Source organism: Strix aluco, chromosome 4 (genome assembly GCF_031877795.1).
Source record: "Strix aluco isolate bStrAlu1 chromosome 4, bStrAlu1.hap1, whole genome shotgun sequence".
Taxonomy (NCBI): domain Eukaryota; kingdom Metazoa; phylum Chordata; class Aves; order Strigiformes; family Strigidae; genus Strix; species Strix aluco.
Genome location: NC_133934.1, coordinates 41,557,935 through 41,568,231, shown reverse-complemented (window position 1 = coordinate 41,568,231; position 10,297 = coordinate 41,557,935).

Below are 10,297 nucleotides of genomic sequence, written 5' to 3'. Positions count from 1 at the left end.
GTGTAATATTTAGTGTATGTTTCAATAACCAAAATACTTATACAATGAAGTGCTAATCAAGATCATAAAAACATCAAGGGTTTCATTATGTTTTCTCACAAACTTATGAAATAAAAAAATAATATAAAGTTGCCTTAACAAATCAAAGAGTTTGTAAAGTCTCCTTTTAAAGCTGTAAGGGAACACATCACATTTTTATGGCAAGTTACTATATGTTAAAGCAGTTTCTCATTTTTCACATTTGGTATGAAAATTATCTCGCATGTTTCTTAACCTCAGATTGTCTCCTCTTAGTTTTGGCACAACTGTAGAAAGCAGCTGGCTTTTTCTAAACCATCTATGAAGTAAATTATCCACGTCTTTTCCTTAGCTCCCATTCCTGACTCCTCAGTCCTTGGGTCTGCAGAATCCTCCTCGAAGGGAGTTTTGCTATAGAGTAGATACAACAGTGCAGGACTCATTTGATCAACTTGTGGAGTTGGAAAAAAAAGAGGATAAGGAGTGTGTGGCTTTTCCAGGAGTATGTATTGTAGCCCTGGAGCCATTTCTCATTTGTTTTAATAAAGACAGACATGGCCAGGATTGAGTCCTTCAAGAGAGCCTTCTCCTAACACCAGACAAGTAGGTTATTTTTGTGTTTACTGTGCAATATGTGGAATCACTCCTTTCTTCATCATCCGCCAAATGTTTCTGGGTTTGAAGTTTGTATTGCAACAGCCAAGATACTCTAACAATTTAAGAATCAAGACCCCACACCACCAATGTACATGCAAGCAACCCCTCTGCTACCAAGGAGCTGGCCAAGCGCTCCAGACTCTGCACGTGCAAGGGAGGGATGGGGGGTGTGACTAACCCACCCCCTCCAGAGGGCTTGTGAGCATGGCGCTTTGCTCCCAGAGAGAAATAAGGATTCTAATCCTGCCTGGGATGAGCAACCTTCACACCAGAGACGCAGGGTCTCCAGATCCCCGCCGAGGGCTGTGTGTGCCTCCTTGGAGCAGCCTTTGTGGTTCCTCTGCAAAGGGAACAGACTTCCAGTTTTCAGCCCTATTGCCCTCCAAACCCAACTCTGCTGTGGGAGGTTTAACACTTACTTAATGAGGACTATGTGTGTGCATACATATGGATGTGTGTATATCTGTCTACACATACACACAATATAAATTAACTAAACATGTTACTAGGATACATCAGGAAAACCACATCCAAACAAAGAGTCCAATATGGAAAAAGCTATTAAAAGATCTCAGCGTTTGAGCTTGTTGTGTACAGGAATAAATATGATTACAGGATACCAATTTTTACATTTTGTTCGTTTCCTGCTGGCATTTATAAGAGGTGCTGTCCTTCTGGGGGTAAAGGGAAGATTGCAAACGATAAAGCAAATCTGATCTTCATAAATAACGTGATGCTTATAATTAAATTGCCCACCTTGGGAAAACTTGGGGATGAGCTCCATAACTAAAATTAAGTGTACCAGCCTTTGTTTAATGTTACAAAAGGTCCAAGAGGCCTCAACAGGCCCCTGAGCTCTGACCTTAGAGCTTTTAAGAGAAATGCAGGCAAGAAGGACCTTTGTGCTCCAGGTGCCCAGAAGATCAGAGTACCCTCACACGAGATCAAGACTGAAAGACAAAGATAGGCATGAACTCTACAATCTCCTTTTCATCACAATCTTCTTTTAGGCTGCCTAACTAGCCTAAATAATTTTCCTTCTTCATCTTAAATGCAAAGATGCATAGTCAGAGGACACACATGTTGCAGGGCTGAACTCTGGCGAGCACCAGCCAGAGGCAGGGCTCAGGCTCATGGGATGGAGGAGTGCCTGGAGATGCTCTTGCAGCCCTAAGGTGATGATGGCCCCATTTTGTCAGGACTCTGCCACAGCCCTTAAGCAGCTCACAATGGACCAGGATGTGGCAAATTAGCCAGCTGGCAAATACTCCTTACTGAGTCAAGGAACTGAACCAGATATGTTTTCTCTGTCACAGTTACCTGTTTAGGTCTTGTAATGCTCTATGTAGAGATGTCCTGGTTTTTGAACACCCTGCTGCCTCCTGTACTACTTCCTCCAAGCTCTGCACCCTACACATAACACTGTAAAGACAGAGAATCAGCTGAGGTACCAGAGCTCAGCCCTGCAAGTCAGGTTTGCATAGCAATAACAGAGATCTAGGCAGTTAAAATTAAAAAAAAAAAAATGTGTCTCAAAAGTAGTCTCTTTTAGAGGGATGTGATACAGACCTGTGGCTCCCCTGGGAGTGGCACCTGGTCTATCTTACATGTTTCAGATGATGTGACGGTGTAGGAGTTGGCATCTCCACTGTTCTCAGACTGGTAATGTACAACTTCTCTGTGCTATGCCAAATATTGCAGCCCCAGATGATTTCTGAAGTGTCAGGACATGTAATGTAATGTTAATTTAAATGGCACTAGTCATGTGACTAAAATGCTGAGATTTTTTTTCAAGTCATGGTTTTCTGAACTGGAATTCCTTTTGGAATTAACTTTGAAGTCAGTAACAAACCTCCCATTGGGTTTAATGCAAATAGAATCAGCCCTCACTGGAGATTTTAGTGGAGCAGAGAAAAACATTTTTCCCGTTAAAAGATTTTCCTATTAGTGCAGGCACATAAAAGCCTTCTCAAAGCTATAATGTTAAATATTTTAATGTCCTGCCAAACCTCATCAATTCTCATTGTTTAGCAAAAATGGCACAGACATTCTGAGTTGCTAGCTTTGGCATTTTCTGCATATTAAGATCAATAATATGCTTTACAAGGAATAAAGGGTTGTCTAATGAGAAAAGTCTTTTAAAAGTCAAGACAATTCCAACTGTTATGAATGATTACAAATTATGTGGTTAATTTTATGGGGGTGGGGTAGGGGGAGATTAAGGCCTTTGGCACATGAACCATACTTCCACACTTCCTTTCTTTACCAGAAATTTTACCTCCCCAAAACCTCCCCTATTGATCATGAATTCTAGGAAACGCCGGTGTGACTGCCAGCGTAAGGGGTTAAGTTTTCCATTTCAGCACTGTCCCTGGGCTCTTAAAATATTTATTGAAATAAATTTCTTTGACAGGCTGTACTGACATGCACAGGAGGAAGACCTGGTTTGACTCTCTCAAAAGTTGTGCTTTTTGGACCCTATGCTCTACTCCTTATTCAAGCAGCCTCAGCAACTAATACGTGCATGGGTTTGGGCCTATGAGTTCTTTTACATTAAGCAACAGATATGCACATTCAAAGGCCCCCTCACCTGTAACGAATTTGTCTTGACTCCACAAAGGCTGTACGTGAGGTCAGGCTGAACTTCAAGGACTTAATTTTTCAGATGTTATGGGTAAAGTGGGCTCCAGACAAGGAACCTAGGGGAGGGTGAGGAGCCCCTGCAAGTGACAGCATCAGTGGGTAGTGGAGGAGGTGGATGCACACAGCCTGCAGGATTTGTCCTCAAGAAAGACAGGCGTCTGGTGTGCATGCATTCCCCAGGGACTCCAGCTGCAGTTAGCTCATGCCAGCGATGCCCCACATAAACAGCATCCTGGGCTGATGCCTTTGAGGACATGTGTTTCCTGCCTTCCAGCCACATGGGCACAGCTATTCACTGTCCTTACCCAGTTTCTAAAAGTCCACCGCCACTTCACGCAATCCAAACAGGGCAGTCCAGTTTGGACCTTTTCCAAGCCTCTTCACTGACTGCTTCAGGACAAACTGACATATCAGAGGCTTAAAAACCCTCCCACCCTTTTCCCCAGGGGAACAAAATCTCCCGTCACTTCCCTGCAAGCAGCTCAGCAGTCTAGGTTTGTCAGGGACCTGGCTGCCCAGCAAAATGGCATCTAGTCCTTTCCTCCATGTGGTGGTAGAAAATTAATCTTTTCAATCAGAAACTGAAAACTATGTGCTTTTATATAGAAATGAGACTCTGGGGTCCTCATTCAACTCCTTAGGGACGATAAACTTCTACTTCCCACCCTCTGTAACAGTATACTGATGTCTGGTTAGAAGCTGTTCTAGTGGTGGCACAGGAGAAGGCAGAAGGGAAGAGGGACATAATCATTAATTGTGCCATGCAGATTAATGCAGCTTCAAAGGAAAGAAGACTACTTCTTCTCCCTGTCCTTCAGACACTTGATATTATGTAAGCTATACACCATAGTGATGGGAGATGTGGTTGTGAATTTCCTAAAGCAGAGAAATTAAGAAGACGGAGGTCGCTAGCTCCCTAAAGTCCTTCATGACTACAACCTTACTCTGCAAAACGGGGCTGACTGCACTGTCTCGCTGCAGACATTTCCTCACCGTGCTCCAGTGCCACCGTGTTTTGTGCAGACCCCGTTTGTGTGAGCATGCTTTACATGTGCACTGCCAGAGCTGGCTCCCTGGGAGAGGAGGAATGCTTTGTCTGCAAATCCGGATGGGATTAGGTGCAAGATACACACTTAGCCCTGTCAAGACCAAAAGGCTTCGCTGCATGTGCAGAGCAGAACTTCAGGCATCTCAGAGACTTCCCTGGTGCCGGGGGAATTACTTGGTAAAGGCACGACGATATGAAAAAGATAGTCTGCGTTTAAACACCAGATTTCCACCTAATCCCCAGTGTTGGTATGTTTATGAGCTGGACTTGTGTCCCCATTAAGTAATAGGAGCTTCCTAGGTGCAGACGGTGTGAAGCATTGCAGTGACTCTTTCTAACTGTTTTGTCTTGGAATCTCTGCAAAAACATTAAATTTTTCTCTAGATTTGTTACAGAAATGAGAAATGAGTTCGCATATAAATATGTAGCATTTATTATAGTATACTGCAGTATGTTAATTGATACACACAAACCTATTGCTCTTTTTTATAACCTCTCAAAATAACACAGAGTGAATGAATGCAAAAATTTTTAAAAAGCTGTAGAAACAAATCATCATTAAAATGTGCTACAAATTCCCAGTTCTCTCCTAAATCAGATCTTTATTTAAGCTACTACTTAAAACGTTTATAACACTGTTTCCCTGAATACTCATGCAGAGCTGAATGGTCTTCATTTAATTTCCCATCTCCTCTCCACTCTGCACCAGTCCAGAGCCTTAAAATCCTCCTCCATATCCCATTACAACCCATCTCAAATCCCACTGTGCCTCCAGATCCTGGCAGATCACGGCAGGAGCCACACGCAATTGCTGAGCAGGGGTAGAGGGATATCCATCAAGTCCTTGGACTTGAGGTGGAGACATTTGCCGTGTTTGGCTGAAATAGGAGTTGGCCAGTGGGGTAGATGTGAAGCAGGTGAGATACTGATTGTGAAGTTTGAAAGTGAATGTTGGATTGATGCCCAGTTTGTACAGCAAAATGGCAGAAGACGAGTTAAATCTGCAGAGGCCCAAAAAGATAATTAAAAACACCCCTAGATGACAATGGCTATTAACTTGCCTCAAGTCACTGCATCCCATGGAGGAAGAAAGCAAGCTAGCAGCTCCCAGGGCTCACTTTGAGAAGCTGTATGTATTCTGCATGTATGCACAGCCCACCGCTACAAGTCTATAGGTCCCTGTTGCTTCTCCACAGTCCTGCGAGGGTGCCGGTGGGCTAGGTCTGGTAGGGCAGAAAAATGCCAGGAAACACGTTTTGACAGAAAAGGCTTTGTGAGCCTCCCATGTGCGCTCCACATTGCCTATCACATGCCCTTTGATGTCGGGTTTGGTTCGTGGGAAGGCGTGAGGCCGGATCCTCACCCCAGGACGGACGGTGCCAGCCCCACACACCAAGCCACGCCAATGGCTGACACCGTCCGTCCCGGGGTGAGGATCCAGCCCCATCACCAATCCTGCTCCTGCAGCCCCAAATGCACAAGGCATTTTTTTTCTTTTTAACCCCCTTTTTGTATTTTTCCTTTTTCTTTTTTTTTCTTAAGCTTTTACTCACTTTCTTGTTTCTTTTATATTTCTTTTTTCTTTTTCTCTTTATTCTTTTTTTTTTTTTTTCCCGCTAGTAACTGAGGAAGAGCTTCTGTGTTCCTCTCTGCAAACGCGGTCGTTTTCTCCCCGACTGAAGCACGGTCTGAAATCCCTGCCGCACCGGTAGGCGCAGCCCAGGGTCTGTCCCGGCGGGGGCCCGGCCGCCGTGCCTCGCGGGGAGCCGACCGGCCGCCTGCCTGGCCGCGTACCTGCCCTGAAACGCCACCCCCACCCCCGGTGGGAAGGAAGAGCTGCTTAACACCCCCGACATAGCTGGGAGCTTGCAACTCCTTGGCTTCAGGGACTCGGCAGCTCCCCTGCTTTGCTCTGTGCCCGCTCTCGGCTCTTCGTGCAAAAAAACGATAGGAAAATATTAATAATCAAAACGGGGTGGTGGGGGATGTCTTTTCTTTTCTTTTCTTTTCTTTTCTTTTCTTTTCTTTTCTTTTCTTTTCTTTTCTTTTCTTTTCTTTTCTTTTCTTTTCTTTTCTTTTCTTTTCTTTTCTTTTCTTTTCTTCTTTTCTTTTCTTTTCTCTCTTCTTTTCCTTTCCTTTCCTTTCCTTTCCTTTCCTTTCCTTTCCTTTCCTTTCCTTTCCTTTCCTTTCCTTTCCTTTCCTTTCCTTTCCTTTCCTTTCCTTTCCTTTCCTTTCCTTTCCTTTCCTTTCCTTTCCTTTCCTTTCCTTTCCTTTCCTTTCCTTTCCTTTCCTTTCCTTTCCTTTCCTTTCCTTTCCGTTGTTATTGGAGGGGTGTGGGGTGTGTGTCTTTCCTTTTTTTCTTTCAGCTAAGGAACGGATTCAGGTTTGAAATCACTGTTCTGAAATGTTACACAGCGACTTTAGAGGAGATTATTAAGGGAGAGATGGAAGGATGCATTTATCCATTTTTTTTGTACCCCGCAGCCTGCAGTTATAGGAGGAAAAAAAAAAAAAAAAAGACAAGTCGGGGAAATGCCCGTTCTTTCCTAAGGCGGCGTTTGAAAGCTCTGCTTTGTGCCACCCGGATTTGTTTGCAACGGCAGTTTTGAGCTGACATCGCACGACTTGAGGCACTTGGAAAGCTTTGCAAAAGAAGCGCGAATGAAAACCAGCCTCGCCTCCACGCAGCGCGCCGAGAAGGGACTTCATCCCGTTTTCTTACTGTCAACCGTCATCTCCCTCCTTCTATCTCCTTTTTTGCTTTTTTTTGCTTTCTTTCCTGGGGTGGTGGGGGGAGACCTGCCAGTAACTCTGGGCGCCCCTTGCCTCCCCGATAATCAAGCGGGACTGGCGGAGGTGGGGCGCCGGCGATGGCACCGCGCTCTCTCAACCGCCCCCCCGCCTCTCGCTGCCCCTCCCCGCCCCGGCGCCCGGGCAGCAGAGGCCGGGAACCCGCGCGCCTTTCCCACGGGCCGCATCCGGACCGGGCCGCGGCCCACGGGGATCGGGGGGGGGGGGGGGGGGGGGCGCGGAGGGAGGTGCCAGAGCTCCCAGCCCTGGGAGGGGGATCCTGGCAGACCCCGTCGCGAGCTTCGCATCCCAAGGGACGCTGTGTCACATTGCAACGCGTTGGTGTCACATGTCCCACCCACCCTACCATCAACCGGAGCATTTCAGTAAAATCCACATGTGCATTTATGCTTACATGTTGATGTGTGTTTACTTATATATAGTATATTTGTATATGCTTGTATATTTTAATGTGTAAAATATATATTTAAATATTCACCAGTTCATATTTTTTGCAGATCTCCAAGCGCGTGAAACAAACGAAGCTGCGAGAATGAAATGAAACTGTGGGACTAACGCACTATTATTTAATAAGGTAACTAAAATAATGTAATGTATACTCGATTGTATTCATTCAAACACACATTAATTGTACACGTGCATGTGTCTATACGCGCGTACGTCCAGGTATTTAGGCAGACGCACTCACACGCACCTCCGCGCTTCGCCGTGTCCAGCCCGGCTCCGCGCTCGCTCCCGCCGCGCTGAGCCCGCGCGGACCCGCCGCGCACCCGCGGGAGCAGCCGCGCCGCTGCGCCGCCCACGGAAGCACCTGGGGCAGGGCTTGGGAAGGGGACGGAGGGGCGGGGGGTGCTCCCACGGCTGCTGCTCGCAGACCTGTGGGAGGGCGCGATATTCCATTTTAAACCCGAGCATCCCCTCGGGCAGCGCGGTTCCCACCCGGCCTGCGCCGGCGGCACGGGCGGCAACACCACAACCCCGGCCCCCACCCAAAAACACCCCAAACAAACCCTCACAACAAAAACACCCCAAACAAACCCTCACAACAACAAAAACCTCAGACCACCTAAAAACAGCTTTGCGCACGCCACGGTTTTGGAATTCTTCTCTCTCTGCTAGTTTTGGGAAAGGGAAGGGAAGGGAAGGGAAGGGAAGGGAAGGGAAGGGAAGGGAAGGGAAGGGAAGGGAAGGGAAGGGAAGGGAAGGGAAGGGAAGGGAAGGGAAGGGAAGGGAAGGGAAGGGAAGGGAAGGGAAGGGAAGGGAAGGGAAGGGAAGGGAAGGGAAGGGAAGGGAAGGGAAGGGAAGGGAAGGGAAGGGAAGGGAAGGGAAGGGAAGGGAAGGGAAGGGATGCTCTGATCGGCGCGGCGGCGGCCCGGCGGTGCGGAGGGGAAGCGGGGAACAGGGGCATGCGAGCGCCTGCATCTCCCCGGTACCGCCCGCTACCTGCCCTGCGAAAAGCGGAGGACCTGCGCCTGCGGATGTTACGCGGTGACAGCTCCCCGCGGGTCACAGCTGTTAGCCAGGGCCCGCCTTGGCCACCTAGCTGCGGTGTCCACTGTTGCGGTGCCTCCTGATGAGCGGGTGCCAATCTCCTCACCCTCGTCTGGCACTTGCTGAGAGCATCCTTGCCCTGAAGATCCTCCTAGCTCTCGACTTGAGAGTCTATATGCTATTTGAATAAATGGTGCCATCAAGTTGAAACGAGCCCCGTGTCGGTCAGGGTACGGTGTACACCTACCCTCAGGGCTCCGGCCTGAGGGTGGGTGGAAGAGGAGACCCTCCGTAGTTACACCTGAGCAGTGAGGACATCTGCCCGGTTTGTGTAGCACCCCCACGGCAGGTCCCTCACTTTGGACATAGTTTAGGGTCCTGCGGAGGCCTGGGCAGGGTGGGGGAAGAGGCGGGTGCCCTCTCCACAAGGGAATCCGCCCTCCGGGCTGGGCGGGAGCCCCGAGCGTGGGGTACCCGGATCCCTGCCGGCCGCAGGGGGCTGGGTGGGCGCGGGAAGGAGCCGGGGGCCGGAGAAAGGCGGGCGGTGGGGAGGGCCCCTGCGGTGCTTCTGCCCCCGGGGGGGTGCCCGCCGCCCGGTCCCGTCAGGGAAATCGAGGAGGGCTGAGCCGCTGTGGGATGGGAGCCCTCGGGCTGCAGAAAGGGTTTGAACCAGGTCGTTGGCTCTGCTGCGGTGGTTTCTTCCGGAAGGTGGATGTAGAGGGGAGAGGACCTTCTTTTCTATCTGGTCGATGCTCCAGCTGGGGAAAAGTAACGTGAGGGCTTGCAAATTCAATGGAAAGCTATAAATGTCGGTAAGTCCCTTCGTTCGTGCCCAGACACAACCGAAGTGTCATAGAATCATTGACTCATAGAACGGTTTCAGTTAGAAGGGACCTTAAAGATCATCTAGTTCCAACCCCCTGCCATGGGCAGGGACGCCTTCCACTAGACCAGGCTACTCAAAGCCTCAGTGTCCGCCTGCCCGGTCATACACGGCGATCCCCGTGTCGCTTTGCGAGCACAGCCCGCGGGATGTGACCCGGGTGAGGCCGGGCCGGGCCGGCCCCACGGACGGCGGGACGGTGCAGCCAACCGGGGCCTGCCCGGGACGGCGGTGTGTGCCTCGGGCAGGGGCAGTCGGGGAGATCTCTGCGTGCCCCGCCTGGGAACCAGCCTCTCTCCACAGCCTACTCCTCGGGAGCCCTGTGGCACCGCACCCGCCGTTTCTCCCCGTGCGGCACAGATCGCAGCCGGCCCTCGGTGCCTTTCCTGACGGCGATGGGAAAAGCCAAATCAGGGCAAGAGAGTGTCCCGCCAAGTGCGTATTACTGACGGATTTCCTTTTCCCGCCGCAAGGTTTTAAAGGGTTTTGAACGGAGAGCTAAACGCGGGGCTGAGAGATGCTGCAACGCTGACAACGCTAAGAGCGCTCAGCAGGGGCTGGTGGCCTCGTACCTAAAGTACGTCCCCCACACTTAGTGCCCACCGACCTGGTGTTTCGGCCTCCCCCGGAGTTCCTGCAAAGAAGAGCTGCTGGTGAGCTGAGGGGTGCAAAAGGAGACGCTCCCCTGTGTCTGGAAGGGAGCGCCGCAGAGCCGAGCTCCAGAGATGCACTCGCTTTGCGCCGCG